This window comes from Terrapene carolina, unplaced genomic scaffold, assembly GCF_002925995.2.
Source record: "Terrapene carolina triunguis isolate 2854851 unplaced genomic scaffold, T_m_triunguis-2.0 Scaffold22, whole genome shotgun sequence".
Taxonomy (NCBI): Eukaryota; Metazoa; Chordata; order Testudines; family Emydidae; genus Terrapene; species Terrapene triunguis.
The window spans coordinates 4,687,160-4,711,724 of record NW_020664373.1 but is presented as its reverse complement, the minus strand read 5'-3'; the positions used below and the strand labels follow the sequence as shown (position 1 = coordinate 4,711,724).

The 24,565-nt window shown below is 41.2% G+C and overlaps 1 long non-coding RNA gene across 2 annotated transcripts; it reads left to right on the top strand.

Annotated features, from left to right (window-relative positions):
• Nucleotides 1-581: 581 nt before the first annotated feature.
• LOC113406071 lies at nucleotides 582-22,628 on the top strand. Of its 2 annotated transcripts, none has more exons than XR_003369647.1 (3): nucleotides 582-704; nucleotides 17,990-18,063; nucleotides 22,156-22,628. It is a non-coding gene; the product is annotated as an uncharacterized LOC113406071 (long non-coding RNA). The 2 variants fall into 2 exon arrangements; XR_003369648.1 differs by lacking the exon at nucleotides 22,156-22,628 and adding an exon at nucleotides 20,909-21,601.
• Nucleotides 22,629-24,565: the final 1,937 nt, after the last annotated feature.

The window sequence follows — 24,565 nt, the reverse complement described above, 5'->3', positions numbered from 1 at the left end:
GGCCACTGGGGGCTGCTGGAAGCGGCGGCCAGTACGTCCCTCAGCCCGCGTCGCTTCCAGCAGTCCCCATTGGCCTGGATGGCAAAACAGTGGGAGTCGCGATTGGCTGGACCTGCGGACGGGGCAGGTAAACAAACTGGCCCGGCCCGCCAGGGGCTTTCCCTACACAAGCGACATCCCAAGTTTGGGAAACACTGCCTTAGAGGATGGAGCTAGGCTGTTCTCAGTGGTGGCAGATGACAGAACAAGAAGCAATGGTCTCAAGTTGCAGTGGGGGAGGTCTAGGTTGGATATTAGGAAACACTATTTCACTAGGAGGGTGGTGGGGGAAAAAAAGGGGGGGTTACCTAGGGAGGTGGTGGAATCTCCTTCCTTAGAGGTTTTTAAGGCTCGGTTTGACAAAGCCCTGGCTGGGATGATTTAGTTGATGTTGGTCCTGCTTTGAGCAGGGGCGTGGACTAGATGACCTCCTGAGGTCTCTTCCAACCCTAATATTCTATGAATCTATGATTCTATGAACTCCCTGAGAGGACTCCTACCACATAATCTGTAACTATCTCTTGCCAGACCCACCTGGACAACTCACCCCAGCTAGATTGCTCAGACTGCCCATAAAGACAGCTCAACCATATTTCTACTCTCCCAACAGAGAAGCTCAGCTTACAAACTCATCTGTTCCTGCACTTCAGGGCAATGCATACTTAGTAAGTATGAGTGTACTTCCTAATACACTAGGAGTGAAATCCTGGCTCCATTAAAGTCAATGGAAGCGGTCTCAACAACAGCACACGCCTCCCTCAGTTCTCATTGTGGCATTCGGAATGGCCAGTTTACCAGCAAAACCTCTGCGGCATCAAGTGCGATTGACAAGATCAGCAACATTTAGGAGGTTTTAAATGGTGTGTAGCGAGGTTCTTCTAGGGATCTGCAAATCTGTCATCTCTGTCCAGTACAAACAAACATTGTTATTAATTTTACTTTCCCTGTTTTTCCTGGCATTTCCCTGAAGCCCTGATTTAGCATCCCTGATTCAGACTGCTGAACTCAACTGACCTTGGAAGGGTCAGGTTATTGTTTACACAAGGCAGGGTGGAATTGTATATACAAGCCAAGATGATTTACAGAAAACAAAGTCTTCTTTCAGCATAGAACAAGATGTATGTTTTGGTGATTTGAGTCATTTGTTGACTAAACTGGCCCAGTCACAAATTAGGCAGTCTTAGCTTCATTCTCAAAAATGTTTTGAGACTTCTTCGTTTATCATGACTTGGTATGCAAACCATTCAGTCCGCACAGAACCCAGAGAACTCAGTAGCACATCAGCATTGCCCCTGTTCCGTTACTAATCGATTAAAGTATGCCTTGCCCCATTTGGTGTTGTAAACCTCTTCCCCCTCCCAAACCCTAAAGAAGATGAAACCTGCAGGTGGCTATTTTACCTTTGTAAACCAGCCTTAGGCAGTAAATATTCAGCATGGTGCAGAGTGATTTAGAAATTGGACTCCTTTTAATGGAGTTATTTAATTAAATCCCTAGGCAGTAAATTGAAAATGCCTCCCTAGGTTTTTTGATGCAACATGTAACTCTCAGACACTAGGGGACACCTTTTCAGGGGTTTGCAAGTTAGATCATGTGGGTACCCAATTTGCCATAAATGACTATAAGCTTTGGTTACCCTTCCCTTTTTTGGGTCATATTTAGGGCTGTCAATTAATCGCAGTTAATTCACGTGATTAACTCAAAAAATTAATCACGATTTAAAAAATTTATCGTGATTAATCACAGTTTTAATCGCCCTGTTAAACAATAGAATACTAATTGAAATTTATTAAATATTTTGGATGTTTTTCTACATTTTCATATATATTGTATTCTGTGTTGTAACTCAAATCAAAGTGTATATTAGTTTTTATTATAAATATTTGCACTGTAAAAATGATAAACAAAAGAAATAGTGTTTTCAATTCACTTCATACAAGTACTATAATACAATCTCTTTGTTGTGAAGGTGCAACTTTTTTTTGTTACATAACTGCACTCATAAACAAAACAATGTAAAACTTCAGAACCTACAAATCCACTGAGTCCTATTTCTTGTTCAGCCAACCGCTAAGACAAACAAGTTTGTTTACATTTACAGGAGATAATGCTGCCCTCTTCTTATTTACAATGTCACCAGAAAGTGAGAACGGGCATTTGCATGGCACTTTTGTAGCTGGCATTGCAAGGTATTTACATGACAGATATGCTAAACATTTGTATGCCCCTTCATGCTTTGGCCACCATTCCAGAGGACATGCTTCCATGCTGTTAAAAAAATAATGTGTTAATTAATTTTGTGACTGAACTCCTTGGGGGATAATTGTATGTCTCCAGCTCTATTTTACCTGGATTCTGCCATATATTTCATGTTATAGCAGTCTCAGCTGATGACCCAGCACATGTTGTTCATTTTAAGAACATTTTTGCTGCAGATTTGCCAAAATGCAAAGAAAGTACCGGTGTGAGATTTCTAAAGATAGCTACAGCACTCAACCCAAGGTTTAAGAATCTGAAGTTGCTTTCAAAATCTGAGAGGGATGAGGTGTGGAGCATGCTTTCAGGTCTGTAAAGAGCCACTCTCCAATGCAGAAACTACAGAAAATCAACCTTCTGCTGGTGGCATCTGACTCAGATAATGAAAATGAACATGCGTTGGTCTGCACTGCTTTGGATTATTATCAAGCAGAACCTGTTATCTGCATGGACACATGTCCCCTGGAATGGTGTTTGAAGCATGAAGGGACATATGAATCTTTAGCACATCTGGTACGTAAATATCTTGCGATGCCAGCTACAACAGTGCCATGAGAACGCCTGTTCTCACTTTCAAGTGACATTCTAAACAAGAAGCAGGCAGCAAATTATCTTCTGCAAATGTAAACAAACTTGTATGTCTGAGTGATTTGCCGAACAAGGAGTAGGACTGAGTGGACTTGCAGGCTCTAAAATTTTACATTGTTTTATTTTTGAATGCGGTTTTTTTGTACATAATTCTACATTTGTAAGTTCAACTTTCATGATAAAGAGATTGCACTACAGTACTTGTATTAGGTGAATTGAAAAATACTATTTCTTTTGTTTTTTTACAGTGCAAATACTTCTAATCAAAAATAAATATAAAGTGAGCACTGTACACTTTGTATTCTGTGTTGTAATTTAAATATATTTGAAAATCTAGAAAACATCCAAAAATATTAAATGGTATTCTATTATTTTTAACAGTGCGATTAATAGCACGATTAATCACGATTAATTTTTTTAATTGCATGATTAATTTTTTTAATTGCTTGATAGCCCTAGTCATAATGGTATCAGACAGAGAAGGAAAGACTGATGTAGGGATGGACTTGGACAGATATAGCTGATACATATGGTTTCCTTCAAACAATTTGTATACATGTGCCTAATTACTGGGTTCTGTCTTGTTTTCTGTTGCAAAAAAGAAAAGAACTGCTGCCAGTCTATAATATTAGCCAACTTTTGTGGTTAAGACTGTAGTATTTTAGAACACCTAATGCTTAGATGCACTCTATTTTCTGTCTCTTATAGGAAAAAACCTCTAGATGAGATAGGTGCAATAAATAGTGTTCAGAGAGATTTTTATTTGAAATGGTTTTAGAGAAGCTAACAAAAGAAGTATTCTACGCAGAAGTATGCAAGGCAGAACTAATCACAATAGATGGTTGTGCAATTTGCATACCCAACATTCCGTTTATCCCAGTGGGCACCCATCATATTTCAAGACTGATGTGCTAGAAAATTTGGATTAGCTAATATCTAGGAGTTTATTCCCTGATTAAGAAATTTCCCTCCCTCACACTTAAATAGCACTTTCTCTCAGTCATATTGTAATAGCACAACAAACTAAATTAAGTGACAATAAATCTTTTCAAAATAAACAGTGTTAAGAAAAGTAGCAATTAATTTAGTTAGTAGCTTTCAAGCAAATTACCTTCTGAATTTCTTAGAACAGTTTGTGAAAAGAACATAGAGTGCAATGTTATTAATTATACATAAAGTAATTGTATAATAATCCCTTACATTTATGTTGCACATGATCCTAAAGTGCTTTACCAACTTACACTGAAATACAAACTATACACAAGGATCCTCTCATTAGCCATTTCTGGAGTGGAATAGAGTAACATTTTGCACACAAGGTGAGAGAGGTAATATCTTTTATTGGACCCACTTCTGTTGGTGAAATACAAGCTTTCAAGCTACAGAGTGCTCTTCTTCAGGTCTGGGAAAGGTACTCAGTATCACAACTAAATACAAGCTGGAACAGATTGTTTAGCATGTTTAAAGAAGCTGGTCTAATAAAAGATATTATCTTGTCCACCTTGTCCTCTAATATCCTGGGACCAACATGGCTACAACACTGCAAACAATTTCCAAGCAGAACATCTGCCAGTTCTAAGGGGACTTTGATTAGTCCCCTAGGACAGAAAGAATAGTATCCAGTTGTAAGGGTGTGGAGAGTTTATATAGGCAGAATGTATTTACTTGACTTGACTAGAGAAGAATCCTGGTTCACTGAAGTGAATAGGAACTTTGCCACTGACTGCCATGGGGCCAGGATTTCATGCATAATTTGCCTAGGAATCCAGGGTTGATATTTTTATTTATTTTAAAAGTGCCATTGGATTTTTAATGGCAGCAAGTGGAAAGGGCTTCAGTTTTATAATACAAAAAATGAATACAACCATCTTGGGGGGCTCTATTAAGGCTACAGCAATGTTTGCATTCTGCACTTGGCCAATAGGTAGGTCCAGAAATGATGGGAGTTGTTATAGTCTAGGGAATGTTGTTTTATGCAGTAAGTGTAGAATATTGCAGCACTCTTCAGAGACGGGCAATATTAGGGTTGTCACCTGGAGGAAGACCTCTCTCTATTGCTTCTGGGTACAGAAACCTCTGGCCAAGATTTTTTTTAAATGGGTGTGTAAAGTCTCCTAAATCCATATTTAGGCCCTGATTCAACAAAGTACTTAAACATGTGTCTAACATTCAGCATGTGAGCATTCCTATTGACTACAGTGGAACTACTCCTGTGCTTAAATATAAGCATGTGCTTAAATGTCTTGCTTCATTGGAGACTTAGCCTCTAAAAATATGTTGTCATCTTCAGAAGTAGGGAGCACCCAGCAGCTCTCAGTGAAGTCAAAGAAAAAAGAAATAGAATGAGAGTAGGAAGGAGAACCTTGGAGGATGCCTGCTCCCATTGTGGAAATGTAATTGAAACACGCACTGGCTAAAGTATAAAATAAAAGGTTAACCATAAAAACTAAACCCAGACTTTTATCCTCTATAAATATTTGTATGTATTTTAGCATTTAGAATTGTGGGAGAGAATAAATTCAGCACAAGATGGACCATCAGGAGAAGCAAATTAAGCCATATCTTTCACTTCAGTTCATTTTCCTGCCGTATTCCCTCCCACATAGAGTCTTAATAATCTTCTTCAGAGCCTCAAATCCTCCTCCTTTCACCTCCCCATTTAAGGCTGTATGCCACCTTCTTATGATAAAGAAATGGAGGGCCGGAGGAGACTCACTCCAGAGTCTGTCAATGCCACTCCTTCTTGAATCTTAGCAGTCATTGTTAAATGCCGTTGGGAATCTCCTCTTTAGGGCATAGCATGCTGACTGTAATATTTCTTGCCAGCGCTGGGAGCAAGCTACAAGGGTAAGGTATTAAAACTTAGTTTCCAAATTTGTCTCTTTCTCCTTCCTTCTTTTACAAGAGAACATGCATTTGATATTATCTATTGTCCATCATAATTAGGCATGGCATAGAAAAGAATACACTCAGTGGAGATGTTCAGCAGCAGACGGCAGGAAGTCCTGTACAAAGCCTTTGGGTCTCTTTGCAGCTAGTGCTGTGGAAAAGGCACAATATACATTTTTCTGTAGAAATGTTTAAATGTCATTATTAGCTATCACCTTTTTGAACCTCACTTATTCCTAGGCATCAAAGTATTCTCTCTGACAGCATGTTTAGCTCTAAGAAGCTGTGCATGAAATCTCTTTATGTTGCATTGAAAGTAATTACCAGGCATATAATGAATTCTCCTTTATGTCTCCAAGCAGATGGGTTCCTATTATCAGGATCTTGGAACAAACTGATTGTGTTAAGGTGTTGTGTCATATCTAATTCCAGGAGCCACAGGGGAAAATAACCTCATTTATTAATGAATTTCTCATACTTTTGCAAATCATTATCTCACACTTATTTTCTGTATTGGAACTTCCACCCCGCCCCCACTTTCGCTAGTATGAAGGGGGAGCTCACACAGTACAGAAAGGTGGTTTGAAATCACATTAACTTAAAATGAATTTGTGTTTGCTTTGTGATCTGCTCTGGAATTCATGGCGAGTGTGGTCTAGGGAAACGAAGGATTTCAAACATTTGAATGACCACAAAGATTTATTTGTCTACACCTATAACATAAAAAGCGTACATTTACATAGGATCTGTGAACAAAATGGTCCAAATTTATCCCTGGTGTAAGTCAACTGAATCCAATGGAATTACACTACTGAGTTTAGCCCAGTGGGTTTCCCCTGAGGAAGATTCAGGTAATTTTATATCAATCAGCTTAGCACCGACTGATTTGAGGGCAGATTGATACCCACATTATTGAATATTGACAAGAAGGAGTGTCTGCTAAATTTACTGTGCTTCCCATCCCTGTCAGCTTTTCAGAACGGTATCCCAAACAGCATTTCTAAGACTTTGCCTGTACTAGAAAATAGCACCACTTTAGACTAAATAATTTAAACATTCATCTAGTTAAACTGGTGCAAACCCCTAATGCAGATATACTTAAATTAGCTAAATTGACTTAAGCAAGGTTTAACCTCATTTAAGTGCATCTCTATCAGAGTTTGCACCAGTTTGAGTGATAGATTTTATATGCATTTAATTAAATGTTGCACCCTTCTTGTGTGGACAAGGCCTGTTTTTTCCCCTCCCCCTAAAGTTGACACAGATCTTAACAAACCTGAGGCAGCTTAAAAAATAAAGAGCTTGCTCACAATAAATCCCTTTGAATTTATCTAGCTTTAATTTTAAAGGTCATTTGTGTGATTGACTTGCTGGGGGCCTGATTTTTCAAAAATAGGAACCTAAAGGTAGGTTTTTAGATCTGTACTTAGGAAGCTAAATAAGCGGTCAGTTTTTCAAATCAACTGAGCACCCACTGAGTAAATCTACACTGCAAAAAACAAAACAAACAAACAAAAAAACCACACACAGCAGTAAGTCTTAGAGCCTGGATCAACTGACTCAGGCTTGTGCCATGGGGTTAAAAATAGCAGGATAGACATTCAGGCTCAGGCTGGAACCTGGGCTCTGAAACCTGGCAGAAGTGAGTGGGAGGGGATTAATACAAAAGCCTGGGTTCCAGCCCATTATACAACATCTACACTGCTGTAGCTGCCACAGGTCTCTTTTTGCAGCACAGACATACCCAGTAACTCCCCATTGACCTCAGTAGAAGCAGCTGATGCTCAGCACTTTTGAAAACTGACCACTTCTTTAGATGCCTTAATATGGAGCCTATCTTATGATTATTTTTGAAAATCTTGAACTCAAGGATCATTCTTTGTATAGTGTCCACATTATAATGCCGTTAGAAACCTATGATCACCTCTTCATTGTGAACAGTAATCTACTAAAAAAATACAAGTTCTAAAATATTTTTCTTCCAAGCTTCATTTTGTACACAGAAGCTAAACAATACACAGTTCAGAAAGCTGTATATTTTTGTAAACCTATTCTCAGCTGCAGTCATCACTTTGCTGACAACCATCTGTGTCAACCTGTTTCTTCCTTCCCATTCTCCTCAGATGAAATGAAAATAAATTGACAGAAATAACTTCTTCAAGGAAAGTGAAAAAAGAAAGTTAATAGAGCAGTGGAACTTGCCCTGGAAGCTTGTGTGTATTTTTGAATGTTAAATCTTACTTGTATTCACAATAAAAAAACCCTATTTATTTAAAATCAAAGCAGTAATGCAACCACAACATTTTTACTTACAAAAGGGTAAAAGCTATAAAAATCCTAACAGGCCCAGCATCATGTGGCCACTTCATTATGAAATGGCATTTCTTGTTGGGAACACATGACACCAGTGTTCTATGATCTTCATTGCCTAACTGATGGCTTGCAGGTGGACTTTTGATTTTGCCATGTAAAATCTTAATTTGGTTTGGGACTTGCCTACATGAAAGACTGTCTCAAGTCCAAAGTCCAGGAACATTCAGACATGGATCCAAACTTCTTTGTGGTCTCTATCTATATAAACAAATTAGCCCACCACATCTGAACATACTGGAACTCATGGATGATAGGAATCATTAAGGCATTTGCTGGTACCTTGTGGGAAATGGTCATGAAATACCTCAAACTTTTTGACCTCTGAGATTTCAGTGTCCATCTCAACAAGGCCACAGATGGAAAAGCCCAAAAGCTTATCTCCTCACTTGCCTCCCTAGGATTTTCACAGGTCACCTCTGGTCCAATCCACGCAGCCAGTCCCATCCTCGTCCTGATCTTTGGCCTACGTATCAAGATTGAGGACCTTCACTTCACTAGGCAGTGGTCAGAAACCTTCCAGCTCCCAGACAAAAAGACCTCTGCCCCTGATTCACCCATGAAACTCAGATGCCAACAAATTCCAAAATCTGCTCATGCACACCGCACCCACAGGACGAGGCATCAAGGACCTGGTGAATCATTTCCATTCTATACTGGTGCTGAGATGGCCTCTTTCTCCCCATTGGCCACACATAACACCTTGGTTTGCTAGCTTCCTGCTGCACCAGATGAGAGAGGCGCAGAAACTCAAGCACTCATTGCAGAGAATAAAAACCGATACAGACTGAGGAAACACAATAAATTCCTCAAAGTCTATGCTAAGGCTGTTTTACAGTTCAAGAGACCCTTCTTATCAGCCTCTATTGAGGCTTCAAAATTCCATCCCAAAGAGATATCCAGAGATCCTGAGTGCCTTTATCCTGCACCAGAACCCATCATGAAGAACTGTGAAGACCTATCTTCCTACTTCACATTTGGGAAGGCTTCCCAAATAACTGATCCACCCCGCCTGCCTTCACCAACCAACAGCCCTCCTGCATTCCCAAAGTTCAACACATCCACTCACCAGGAAGTTTGACATCCTAAAGGAATCTCAACCCAAGATTTACAAATCCAACCTGGGCCCTTCCTGGCTTATGAAAGAGAAACATGAGCAACTGGTGCCACTCCTGACCAAAATAGCAAATGCCTCATTAACAACTTAAATAGAGATAAACTTAGTATTATACACCATTATGCACCACTAAGTAAACTAGTCAGATGACATGGACTCAAGTGCCAGCACTATGCAGATGACACACAGTTCTACCTATCCTTCACCACATATGACCACACCACTACACTAAGATGGTCTAGGGCTTGGACAAGATCGCCCATGGGTGATGCTGAACCTGAGCAAAACAGAGGTGATGCTGGTAGACAGAGGAAAAGCTTGGAGCCATGGTGCAACTTCCATTGCTGAAGTGATATACCCACAATTTGTCAATTCTACCTGTCTAGGAGTACTCCTGGATTCCTTGTTGATGCTGACATCAGTGCTTTCTATAATCAGTAGTTGGCTAGGATACTCCCTCCCATCCTAATGAATAATGACTTGGCCTCATTATTCACACCTTTCTCATCTGTCATCTGGACTACCACAATGATGTGTGTATGAAATCTTCAGTGTTTAGGAAACTTCAACTAGAATAGAACACTGCATTGTTTCTCCTCAGGAACACAGACAATGGCGAGCACATTAAACCTGTTCTTCGCTCCCTACACTGACTTCCTATAGAATTTCAAATAAAGTTCAATGTATTGGTCCTTATCTTCAAGATGCTCCATGTCCTGGGTCCAGGATATCTAAAAGACCATCTAAAACTCCAGGACAAAAACTGTGGTCAACGTCACTTGTCTGGCACAATGGAACTTTCAATACTAAGAATAAAGCTCTTCTGTTTGGGAGACAGAACTTTCTTGGAGGAATTAAGGACCATCACAAACCTCACTGCCTTGTGCTCCAAGTGCACTGTCATCTCCATGCCTTTTCTACCTTGAAAACATAGCCATGTGTGTATGTATATAAATAAAATAAAAGCCAAACAAAAAATCCTACCAAAATACTGCACGTTTCCCCCCTCTGGGAGGAGATGAGAACAAATAACATGTGACAGATGTTAATCACGTCACTTAATGTACTACTGGAAGGTGCTTAGATTCTACAGTGATAGGCATGGTATAAGACACAGACACACACACTCCTATTGTATGTAGGCAGTGTGTGTGTTTGTTCACAGATGGATTTATGGGTTGGACCCCATGTCTCCCAGAACTAAAGCATTATTCTAGCTTCAGAACTAGTTTATGAATACATGCAGTGATTCCTAAATGAAAATATAATTTAGGAAACATTTTTAAAGGGAAGCTGTGAGAAAGCTACACTGATGGCACTAGCCAGTATTCAAAGCTTCTTCTCTCACGGTTACTATGATGATGACAAAAGCTTTCATGTGTGTTGTAATTCCTTCGCTATGATGTGAGAAAGAAGTTATAGGGGGAATGGTAGCAACCCTTATATTAAAATTGCCTAACAATTCTCATTACAAACATTTTCAAACCACTTTTGAGGAACTCTAATGCCTCCATGACTTGCACCAGGAATTTGAAATTTTAACCGGCGATATTCCTAGAGTCAGAGAAGTGTTTTTTTTTTCCCCTCAAGAAAGTCTGCTCAGGTTTTGCTTAGTTATAAACCATTATAAGTCACCATTTCTAGTCTTCTTGCAGACATTGATACAGGTCTACTGATAAATTCTCTGAATATTTTGGCTGCATTGAGCAGGCTTCAGATCCGCTGAGCACCCTTCACAGTTCCTATCAGAAAGAAGTCATCAGCACAGCATCTCCAATCTGAAGCAGCCACACAGAAGTGTACTGAGTGGTAGGGGGCTCTAGAAAAAGTGGAATGTGATTGTGTAATTAAAGATGGTATCAAAATGCATATCCACAAAGGGACAGAATTAAAATTGCACAGAGTTACCTTCATTCTGGAGTTTCCTGACTTGTGAGTGCTTGACTTTGCAACCTTAATAACATTTCTTTTAACATAGGTTGTGTGTGCATGGTGAAATTCTGGCCTCACTGAAGTCAATGGGAGTTTTGCCATTGATTTCAGTGAAGCCAGGATTACACACACAGATAATAAAATGTAGAAGACTGCTAACTTGCGTTTATCATATACCTTTAACTTTCCTATCTGCAATCCTCCCTCCAATTGATCTTGGCCAAGGTCTTACATGCCAACTTCTTACATGTCAAACTTTTGAATAGTTTTAAATCAGTCTCAATTTAAAATATAGATAGTTTTTCTTTCGCCCCTATCCCTTCCAAGTATGGAATTTCCCACCAAAACTGCACTGGCCCAGGGCAGGCAACTGACAATATATTTAAGGTCCAGTATCTTGTTGCCCATCAGAGCATGAAGGCAGATTTATATCATCAGAAGTCCAGCTCATTTTAGAGAGTCCCCAAACTTACTAGTTATACTTTCTCCCTCAAAAGGTCTATTCATTTCAAAATATGGCATTAATGAAGCGGTGATCTGAACTTATGGAGAAGGGCACGTTTCATTCTCACTTTTCCATCTCAAAAGCATGTTAACCAATTTTGCTCAAACTTTAACCTTTAGGTTGAGACCAACTGTGGAAAATTTCAGTATAAACAAAATCTGAGAAAGTCAGGAGCGCCTGAAAAATGATTGTTACAATGCAAACTGTGCTTAACTCAGCCACCGTTAACCTAAGAAGGCATGGCTTAATTCAGTCCAGCTTTACCATCCATAATTCAGATCATGTCAAATGCTGAACAACCTGCAGTTTGGGGCTATCATATTTTCCTGGTCTATTTATACTTTAGAGGTAGCTATTGAAATCTATGGGAGTCTTTCTAAAGTCTTCACTGGACATTGTCTTAGCCCCTATATGTTCAGAATTTTTTAAAAAATCAAAGAATTATAAAACTTTGCTTATGTTTTAGATCTAGATGAGTTCAACAGAGCAAGCCACTTTTGAACTTTCTATAGTCTGGTATCCATGCACAAAATTTCATACCAGAGGACATTTTCTTTTCTTTACTTGCACAAGTAACACAATGTTGCTCAAAACTTAAAAAAAAAAAAAAATCTCTGGGTTGAAAAAATCATGAGAAATCCCTGCACAAAAGAAATTTTGTTTGAGAAAGGCATAAGCAATTTTAAATGTGAAGATTAGAATGAAAAATTAATGACCACTGTGTCACGCTGTCTGGGTGGCTTATGAGCAAGAGTGCCAACCTCAGGGCAGACTGTCAAAAGCAGGGCCGACACCCCAGACTGGTGGTATGTTCTATAATTAGATTTCACCAACCCAGGAACAAATGTGAACTCTTGGGTCACTGTAACAGTTTTACCATGGAGTCACACACAGTCCCCTTGGGCACTCCAGTCTATCTTGCCACCCAGGCAAGCTGGACTTAGTGATCAATGGTTACTTATACCAAAAATCACAAGATTGGTCTCTTCAGATTGGGAGCAACCTGTCACTTACCCCAGATCATTTTGTACCTTTAGATCTCACAACAAAGACAATCCTGGTCACCAATTATATAGTAAACTAATTAAGGATTTATTAACTAGGAAAATAAATAAGAAAGGTATTTATAGGTTAAAGCCCACAACATATATACACAAATGAGTTCAGTCAATGGTATCAAAAGGTGACAGAGATGTAATAATCTGTCAGTAGTGAATGTCTTTTTAGGGCGGACCCAGGTTGACCCTGGGGAATCTCTGCTTTTTGTTTCTTAGCTTCAGCCCTTGTAAGCATTCGAACAGCAAAGAGATGAAAAATCTTCATGGCAGCTATCTTTATTTTCCTCTTCCAGGACTCAAGATGATGGAATGAGCTTCCTTGCACATAGCACCTTCATTGGTGTGAGAGGGCCATTAACCCAGCCATTGTATTGTGATATTCTACAATGGCCCATTTAGTCTTGATAGTTCTTCTGGATGGGTGGGAGAACCACTTTTCCTGCCTGGGTTCACAAATTCAGAGCAGGCATTTTTTATAGTTATAAAGCAAAACTTACATATTACCTTATAGCATGGGATACAGACATTACAAGTAAGATAAATACATGCAGCAACTGCCAAGCATTTTATAGAATCTAAACACTAAACACATTCTTACAAGTTCAACACCTATCTTGAACAATATTAACATATATGTGAGCTGGTCTGGTTTCCGGCTATGAATTTGTCAGTGCTCAGCTGATGCCTACAGACTTGGCACCTGGTTTGCCAGTGTCACACACTGTATCACCCATTAGAATACACAATAGATCAAAACAAGAGAGATTTTGAGAATCTGCAGCTCCCCTTGATTTTGGTGGAAGCTACAGTTGCTCAGCAGCTCTCATCATTATTATTATTTATTAGTCTTACAGTTGGGGCTAGCGGCCCTGATTCCAGATGGATTCCTTATGCTGGGTACTGTACAAGCACATGACATAATAAGAGACAGTCCTTGCTCTAAAGAGTGTAAGAAAGGAAACAACATTATCCCCATTTGACAGATAGGGAATTGAAGCACCCAGAGATCACATGACTCAGTGTTTGGCCCAATATTTATATTCAGAACACCATGAATGATGAGAAGTTATATTGACTAAACTGCGTGCATTGGTTGTGGCAAGAAAATGGCAGTCAGCCACCCAAATAGAACAGATTTTTAGCCATTTGGCATGTTATTTCAAAATAAGACAATAGACTCGTGTATCGCAACACGTGATTATACTGCATACACACAGCACACAGCTGGATTTGTGATCCAGATTCACCCTTTCATCCTGCTCGCTTTGTACAAATACATGCACACACAACCAACTCCCTCTGAATATTACACACAAGTGCTAAAAAAAAATGAAGCAATTTTGTTTTTGTTTCCATTCATTGTAGATGTTTTTGCCTTCAGTTCAATTTTATTCACTGTGATCGGTTTGGATCAAATATTTAACATAAACAAAATCTACCACCTGTGCTCTAGTGTCTGGGCTAAAAATAACCCCATTACTGGGAGAAGAAGTTCTGAGAGTTTCCGCATGGCTATTGCTGCAAGGGAAATCCCTTCTGTGGAATCTTGTTCCACTTTTCTCTGGCATTCAGAGACGATAACATCATAAGATGGCAGGAAGGCTGAAAAGTATGTGCAGCAGTGAAAATGCCAAGCGATGACACTTGCATAATTATTTCAAGATCATTCAGGAAGTAAAATTGTAGGAAGAGGGGACAGGTCAAACAGGAATTAATTCAGGGAAGTTATATCATCTGTATTATGCAGAAGGTTAGATTAGATGATTACAATGCCCGCTGTTCAGGTGATCACTAAACCTCCCACTGAGAGTAGTTGACATATATTTTTGCTTTCTCTGTGTCTACAGCCTTCCATTAAAGTATTTAGTTTCCTTGTGATTAGGGAAATAAAAGTATATGAACTTTTAACTGTTATGGAACAATTACTTTTTTAGTTGCTTATTTAGTGTTCTCTAATGACAGTCATTTCTTCAGCGCATCAGATTAGATGATGTGGGTAAAGCTTATTGATTTCTCCATTTTTCTCCTCTGAGGCTCTTCTTACTTACAGTGGTGACTCATCAAATGAGCATAGTTGAGCCATTTGCTAGTGTAGGATTACAGGGTATTCTTTTCCCTTTCCTTTGGAGAATTGTTATTTAGGTAATGTTATCAATGGTTTTAAATGGCCTTTAAATCATACTTGATACACCATATGGCTCCAAATATATTTCACACACTTTGTTCCATTGACCGGTATTCTATAATATAAGTAGTTTTGCTATGGAATGCTGAGCTTACAGCTGAAGGTTAAAAATTAAAACACCTTTGCATTCTAATTATTTTTAATAAGCCTATTTTAAAAGGCATTGCCAGTTCCATAATTTCCCCCTGCGTGCACCAGCAGTTACCTTGTTAAATCTTATTGCCACTCGAGTGTTTCTTTGTATCTGATTTGGTTGTGCCCCTTAACCTTCAAAGCAGCCAATGTGTGACAAAAGTAGGCAAAATATGACAAATAACCAAAGTATAGAATATTTTGTTTCTGTGATGTTTTCTCATTGTGTAAATTAAATCAGATTTTTAATAAAAGAAAACTAGAAAAATACAGATTCCATAATGTGCAACATTGGGACCTCTATTTGGGTCATCAGGAGAACTGGACAGGGAAAGGTTTTCTTGTCCCATGAAACTTTTCAAGATTAAATTTTTTCCCCCGTTCTGCATTGGGATGAATGCAAGACCTGAAGTTTTTCATGAAAAATGAGAGAGAGCAGCCTTCCACCAGGAGGAGCCTATACACCCTTCTACATCTGTCCTCCCTGTCTCTCATGAGAAGAGGTCTTTTTTGGAAGGTCACAGGCAGCCCTTAATTGGACTGAGGTGTCCCTACTTGGCCTGAGGTAACCGCTTTTCAGCTCCTGGAGAAAAGGACCTTTACCATTCTAGGGCTAATCTCCCTGCCTTCCATTGCTCTCTGGTAGCTGTCTGGTCTGACTTTGTCATAGAAGTATATAAACAACTGAAAACAGGAATGGTAAGTGCTAGGCAATGTTAATATGAGGTCATCAACAACATCCAAATATTATCATGGGGCCCTCTTTCTCATATTGATTTGAGTTGCCAACACTCCGGATTTGCTAGGAGTCTCCTGGAATCAGGCCCTGTTTCCTGGAAGCTACTGATGCCAAACTGGAAGATTTTAGGTGCTAAAAGTCTGGCAGTGCAGAGGGGCTAAGGCAGGCTCCCTGCCTGCCCTGGCCCCGCGCCACTCCCAGAAGCAGCCAGCACGTACCTGCAGCCCCTGGGGTTGGGGCGAGGGGGTCTCTGCGTGTTGCCCCCACCTCGAGCGCTGACTCCGCCGCTACCTTTGCTGGGAGACCCCTGGGGCTCTGCCTAGGAGCTGCTGCTAGAGGGATGTGCTGGTCACTTTCGGGAGCCGCCTGAGGTAAACGCTGCCCCCCTCACGCCCTACCGCACCCCACCCCCCAGAACCAGCACCCCCCACCCAAACTCCCTTCCAGAGCCTGTGCCCCGCACACCCTCCCACACCAAAACGCCCTCCCAGAGCCCACCCCCCTGCACCCAACCTCCTACCCCAGCCCTGAGCCCCCTCTTGCACCCCAACCCCCTGCCCCAGGCTCAGCCCAGAGCCTCCTCCCACACTGCGAACCCCTCATCCCAGAGCCTGCACCCCTTCCTGCACCCCTACCCCAGCCCTGAGCCCCCTCCCTCACCCAAACTCCCTCCTAGAGCCTGCACCCCCTCCTACACCCAACCCCCTGTCCAAGGCTCAGGACAGAGACCCTTCCACACTCCAAACCCCTCAGCCCCACCCCCCCAAGACCAGAGTCTGCACCCCAACCCACTGCCCCAGCCCGGTGAAAGTGAGTGAGGATGGGAGAGAGCAAGTGAGGGGGGCTGGAGTGAGCAGGGGGTGGGGCCTCAGAGAAGGGGCGGGGTAGGGGCAGGCCTTGGGGAAGGGGAGGGGCAGGGAGTGGGGCAATGGTGTTTGGGTTTGTGTGATTATACAATTGGCAACCCTAATATTGATTAGTTATTCTGAAAGTAGCTCCATTGAAATCACTGAGACGACTTGTGCGGTAAGGTAGTACACACAGGAAGGGTGGCAGTATTGAGCCAAGGAATGGTTTCATTTCTATGCATTGTATAGTACTAAGCATGTTGTCAGCAATAACTCAAGAACGTAACAAGATCCAGGTGATGCTTTCACTGCTAAGTTATATGAAAATACAATACTTCACGTAGAAAAATGAATCACGTTACAAGTGGAATGTCTTTGCATGGGGGAACAAAGAGCAAAATTCAGACATCAACAAAATATGCCACTGCAAAAGGTTGTTGGTAGTAGTTCCTGTAGTCTGATCACTTTTCCAACAGAAATGTCCATCTGAAAATAATTCTAATATGACCTTGGACAATATTCATATAGGTTATATGATGTGAAGGTAACTCCTTGCTTTTTCATTAGCCAAGTGTTCTCCCTAGTCTCCCTTCAGCATACAATCACACCAACATTTGTGTGTTCATAACCATAATCTTTTTACACATTTGCTCAGTAAGGCGTAACATTAAGTAAATTTGAACAAAGAATGAATCATAGAATCATAGAATATCAGGGTTGGAAGGGACCTCAGGAGGTCATCTAGTCCAACCCCCTGCTCAAAGCAGGACCAATCTCCAACTAAATCAACTACATCCAAAAGGCAATTAAACAAGGTCCCAGTGAAATGAAATGGATTCAGTATTTGAAGATTGGGATGAGATGAAATAATGAAGCTAGAAAAAAAGTCTCTTTTTAAAAAAATTGGCAACAATTATTTAGTTTGTCATGTCGGTGGAATATTTCAAATTGAATTGAAAAATGTATGTGTGAGTGTCGCTCATGTCGAAATGAAGGTGAAATTCACACTCCTTGGTGATGTCCTGTATCAACATTGCTGCCATTGTTATACTTCTGCATTCACTGGGAGTAAACTGTCCTTGATACTACATGATTATTTGTTGCAATTTAGCAGAGGAAGCTATAGAATGAAGTAAAAAGATGTCCATTTGTATTTTGTCTAACCATGTTTCAGAATAATGCACAATGCAAATTCTAAAGGTGGATCTTTTCACTCATCAGAAAGGTCTAAAATGTATACATAAAAGAAAACGAAGTCCCTATGGCCATATTGAATTCTGAATTCTTCCATAATCCTTGCCACATACCAGTAAGTACCCTTATATTTTCAGCATCCTAAGAAGGCAACTGCTGTGCATGGCATGAACTCCTTGAGCTGTGTAGAAGATCTTCAGGACATGTGAAGGTAGATGCTCAGAAGTCAAAAAGATCTGATTAAAACCAGTGCCTATGAGAGAGACTTTATGAGAGAGAGACTGCAGTTTTCTTCTTCTCAAAAACATCAAAATTGTAATTAGTTTCATTTCCACGCTCAGCAGCTAGTGTTTGATCTCTGATGAAACCTCTGGTTATTATTTATCATGCTGGGTTAAAGCAAATTGCTTGGATTTTATTCTAAATTTACATATACTTTGGGGTAACATATAATTGAGTGAAAAGTCTGTAAGGGAATATTTATTATCTTTAAGCAGAACCTAATTAAGGACAAAAGTTCTTGTCAAGATAGTCACCAGGGGGCTATCAAAACTATTCATGATCGTCTTTAGAAATACAAATAAGTTAGAGATGGCGGCAACAAAACAAAAACAAATGTATTACATTTTGACACATTATCTGAGCCCCTTTGTCTGCTTTAAGACAAAAACTGATAAGAAAAAAAGGAAACAGAGCCATGATAATGGGTACATTGGACCTGTCTTGTCAGACCACTGATCCAGCTAATCTAGCATTCTGCTTCTCTAGCAATGACCAGTTATATGGAAGGTTATTCCTCCTGCCTGTATTAGTACATCTAGCTCATTGTGAAATGCATTACAGAGATAAAAGTAATTCCTGAATACCTACCTCTGCAGGCAGTTTACACCCTGAAACAAGAGATTTCATTATCCTTACCTTAACTTTCATAATGCAGACAATCTTCAGGTCCAGCCAAACTCTGAACAGTGCAGCACCCAAAGCAGCAGAAAGAGCATTAGTGACTTGATGCCGTTTTTGTGTTTCCCTGAACCTGGGAGCTGGGAGCTGGTTTGGCCCACAGCCTAAGTTAATCTGCCCTGGGGCAGCTGTATAGGACTTCTGCCTACAACAGTCCCAAGGAGCCATTTACACTGGCTATATGCCTCTTAGATTAGGGAAGCAGTGCAAACAGACTCAAGGAGGGTAAATGTAACGCCGGTCATTGTTGGCCAGAATCAACCCTAAGAACTCCAGAGCTTAATGCATGAGCCTCTACAGCATGAGCTAAAAGACACATCTCACTTAGCTAAGGCTGTAGCAGATTCAACAATCTCTAGTTATCACTAGAGGGGGACAGAGTGCACAGGTTATACAAGGATCTGGGCCAATGTTCTGGACAGGGCTAGGGAAATTCATTTTGCCTGACTCTGAACCCATTTGAACACTGCAAGTTTAAAAAGTTTGACCCAACTCAGGGACTCCAATCCAGTAAACATACACATGAATAGCTTTAGGGGCAGTCTCATTGGCCTGTTCTAAACTTGGGGGGGGGGGGTGTTGATGTAAGATATGCAACATCAGCTACGGGAATACCGTAGCTGAAGTCGACATATCTTATTCCGACTTACCTCCCGTCCTCACGGTGCGGGATCGACGGCCGCGGCTCCCCCGTCGACTCTGCTACCGCCGCTCGCTCCGGTGGAGTTCCGGAGTCGACGGGGAGCGCGTTCGGGGATCGATATATCACGTCTTAATGAGACGTGATATATTGATCCCTGATAAATCGATCGCTACCCGCTGATACGGCGGGTAGTCTGGACGTACCCATTGAGTTCAAAGGGACCAGATAAATAATGTTTGCTGAATCCTTGTATGTCAACAATTGACCTGAGGCTCTATGGGATGACTCACATGAATAAAGTAACTTACATTTGAAAGTGTTTTCAGGAAAGGGGCCTTAGTAGGTTAAAGGTGTGCTAAGGAGAAATAGTGAAAAAGTAGCTGAGAGATGTTGGTTGGCCTTTAATGTTGTGTATAATTAGTAAACACTTGTTATTTGGACCCCACTGTGCCCATGTGGTTCTTTCACATTACATTTGTTGTGTTAAGAGCAAAAGACACAATGGGAACAGAAACAGGCACAATGAGAAGAAAAAATAATACAAACAGTGAAAAGAAAGAGCACAAAAGGGGACAGGAAATTCTACTATAAAAAAGACATTCGGCCCATAGATCATGTACAGTACTCCCCAGTTTTTATGAGTTGGTATTCTATTCATTTATAGCATATGCTTCCCATTGACTCAAGAAAGCATTTTTTAAAAAAGTTGAATCACGCTGGAAAAAAACAAATAATTTACTGGCAATGAGGTGTCAACTTAAGGTAGCTTTTGGAGTTTGCAGGGTTCACAAAAACTTCATGAAGATCTCAAACCCACAAACTCTATGAGGTTCACCAACCCCTAGGTTCTGAATTCTTATAGTTTACTTTAAGATTGTTTAAATTAATCCATACGGATATCCAACAAATGAGAATACAGATTCCTCCTTTCAATCTGTGAATAAAAAGCAAATTAATGACACATTCTAGCCAATAAGAACTCAGACTGTGATTACACAAAGTCAATATTTGTCAGCTAATTTCTCCCAGTTACTACAATTATTTCCTAGTACAGCTAAACTGGTCCACACTTTACTTAACCGCATACATTATAATCCACACAAGAAGTTGGTGGCTTCTTCCCATAATTCAGGAAAGCTAAGGTCTATGCCCACTTTGCCCCATGGGTGGAATCATAGCCCTGAGAGCATAAGAGATGTTTGTACCGACACCCTGTTTTATAGAAGTGCAGATGTAAGTAGTGCTTAAGTAGGAATCTTTCCTGTGGAGGATACCAGGATATGTGCTGAATCAATGCATTTCCTAGATGCTTTGGTCATGCCTTTTCTCTGGCCAGTACTGTCCACTTTTGGGGGCCATATTAGCTGGCTGCAGGCTGCTTAGAAAAGGGAGAGATTATTTTTCACTGCTATTATATTCTGTACATGTTCATATTCTGCCCTTCTCACTGTAGTATCTGAGGGCCAACACGATTAACATCACTCACATGTGGTTCATCCTTTCCACAGTGGTGGAATTGTGCGTACTGTGGAGTGTTTTGTTTCGGTAGGGTTTTTATTTTGTTTTTGTATACGCACTGCTATATGTTTGTGTTAGAGAAGGCAAGGTAGAAAAAGTGCACACTGTATTTGTAGCAGAAGGTGAAGTTGGTGATGATCCCCATTTCCTCTGGGAGTTCATTCCAGTGTCTTGGACCAACCCCAAGAAAGCTCTGTCTCTGCACATAGCCTTATGATAGAAAGTTCCATTGTGCCTTTGGAATGGAGTTTTCAGCCATGGTCTTCTCCACCAGAGATTAGATTTTTTTTAGATATGCTGAGCCCAGATCATTGAGCACCTTAAAGATAAGAACTGAGACCTTGAACTTAATACCAACCAAATTTCCTTCTGGGCAGGCTTTCTGCTATTAGGGGTGCTCTAATCTGGTTTACACTGAGGGCTTGTCTTCATTACCGGGGAGATCGACGCTGATGCAATCAATGCAGCGGGTGTCGATTTAGTGGGTCTAGTGAAGACCCGCTAAAATGACGGCAGAGCGCTCTCCAGTCGACTCTGGTACTTCAGCTCCCTGAGAAGAGTAAGGTAAGTTGACTGGAGAGTGTCTCCAGTCAATGCAGCGCAGTGAAGACACTGGGGAAAGTTGACCTAAGCTACGTCAACTCCAGTTACATTATTCACATAGCCGGAATAGAATAACTTATGTTGACTTACCCTGGTAGTGAAGACAAGCTCTGAGACACTGAAAAAAACATAATCTCTTAGGGTTGAATCTACACTCTGAAGTTTTACTCCTCATATAAGACAAAAAGTACACTATTGGTTAGCAAAAAACAAACAAACCAAGAAACAAACAACAAAAAATCTATTGCATTGTTTATCATAGATGGTGGTATTTTATGGCTATGATGCCACCATGATGATATGTACAGAAGAGAACATATTGTAAAGTACACACATAGTATCATTGTTTTAACCAATAATGATGCAATGAAAGATTTATAAGGAAAAAATAGCTGTTAATGATAAATATTTTATATGTGCTGCAATACAATAAGCTTAAGGCCATGGACAAACTTGGAGTTTTAGCTTTACATTAAAATTTCCTAGCTATTATCACATGAAGTCTTAATTTTTTTACATCACTTGAATTAATTTTTCTGAGATGTAATTTAGAACTGTCTCTTCTCTCTTCTTCTCCAGCCTTTCAGAGCAAATGAAGATGTTTGTACCATCAGCACTGGTTTCATTCAAAATGAAGTGCTAAAGCTTGCATTTGTGCAGATGAGCATGCAAGACTGTTTGCTGTAAACAATCCCCTGACATCCTTAATATTTCTCTTTATACTTTATTTCCTTTTCAACCTGACAAGTGGAATCTGCACCAAATGATTAGCTATGAGAGTGCAGGATTTGTGAGCTAATCAAAAGAGTTCTTGTCTTTACCTCTGCTGCTAATTTTTCTGTTCTCTCCTAAACTAAGTTTTCCCCTCCTTTTTGAGCCTTTAAGGATACTCTTATTGTTGCGTTATTTAGAATAAATTGAATCTCTACATTCAATTATACACTTGTAAGAAAGAATCCTCTGATGTGCCTTAATTTCTTGGATGCCACAAGTGTGAATTTAAGGGACTTTAGATTGTAAGACACCCCCAAAGGCCCTGTACTTATTTAAAATTTTGCTCATTAATATAATCTCAGGAGATGTAACATGCAGTTTCCTAAGGGAATGCTGATACATTTATATAGGACCTGATTCTCCGGATTATGTTGCATCTTGTACAGTAACTCCTCACTTACTGTCCTCCCGCTTAACATTGTTTCAAAGTTATGTTGCTGCTCCATTAGGGCACATACTCGTTTAAAGTTGTGCAATGTTCCCTTATAACGTCGTTTGGCTGACTTTACAAGGGAGCACTGCACAAGTTCCTCTTCTCCACCTCCTCCCCCTCCCTTCCTCCTAGGGTTACCAGACAGCAAATGTGAAAAATCTGGACGGGGGTGGGGGGTAATAGGAGCCTATGTAAGAAAAAGACCCAAAAATCGGGACTGTCCCTATAAAATCGGGACATCTGGTCACCCTACTTCCTCCCTCCCTCCCGGCGCTTAGGACTTTCTGGAAGGGAGCGAGCAAGCGGGGAAGCTGCCCCTCCCCCCGGCAGGCAGGGCCACCTGGAACGCAGGGGCTTTAGGGGCTGCAGGACCCTGGGCTAAGGGGACCCCGGGGCCCTGCAGCTCTAAAGCCCCTTTCGGAATGCGGCCCTGCGAGCATGGGGCGGAGGACTCAGGAGGAGCTGGGGCAGCCGCGCAGCCAGTGGCCGGAGAGAAACGGCCGCTTTCCCCTTCAGGAGGAGGAGGGGCAGCCGCTTGTCTCCAGCTGGCTTTGAAGGGGAAAGTGCCACTTCTCTCCGGCCACTGGCTGCGCGGCTGCCCCTGCTCCTCCTGAGTCCTCCAGCCCGTGCTCACAGGGCTGCATTCTGAAAGGGGCTTTAGAGCTGCAGGCCAGGGCCCTGGGGCCCCCTTAGCCCAGGGCCCTGCAGCCCCTAAAGCCCCTGTGTTCCAGGTGGCCATGCCTCCGGGGGTGGCTCCCAGAATCGCGGCTCCCAGAATTGCGGCCATGGGGGCAGTGCCGCGCTGCACAGAGCCACCTGCACACCCCCTGCACCAAACAGGAGCTGCCCCAGGTAAGTGCTCTGCACCTTCTGCCTGCCCTAGCCCTGAGCCTCCTCCCGCACCCCCACCCTGAGTGCCTTTCTGCACCCTAACTCCCTCCCAGACCCTGCACCCCACCCTGAGCGCCCTCCCACACCCTAACTCCCTCCCAGACCCTGCACCCCCAGCCCTGAGCCCCAGGGGTAAGCCAGGGGCACCTTCCCACCACAGTACAGTACAGTACTGTACAGTATATAATGCCTTTTGTCTGCCCCATAAAAATTTCCTTGGAACCTAACCCCCCACATTTACATTAAATCTTATGGGAAAATTGGATTCATTTAACATTGTTTCACTTAAAGTTGCATTTTTCAGGAACATAACTACAACGTTAAGTGAGGAGTTACTGTATTGTCATTTGCATCCATCCAAAATGTTTGTGAATGGCTTCCAAATCAGCCTGGTGCTATTTTACATTAACTTTGCACTCTTATAAATGCAAAGCAGTGGGAGGAAAAATAGGCAAGAATTGGTGGCAAAAGGTATACACTGATGTTGCTAGTTTTCTACTAACAGCATACTAGCAATACGAAGGGAAGAAATCATTGCTCAGAACTCACAGGTTTGTATTGTAGGTGCTAAAGGAGTAGGTCTCACTAGCTCAGCTAGTTAGGGGAATAGATAACTTCAGGGAAGTGCATACACATAATTACAACACCTTCTAAACATTAATTCTCACAACACTCTTGTGATATCTCCCTAATTTGGAAATGGGAAAACAAGGTAGAGAGGTTACACAACTTGCTCAAGGCAACACAGTGAGTCATTGGGAGAACTGGATTTGAACACACAACTCCCACATGTGTTATTTTTGACCACACAGACTCTCTAGTCAAATCACTATGTTACACACAGTTCAGGTTACACACACACAAAGACAGAACATCCCTGGACCTAATGTG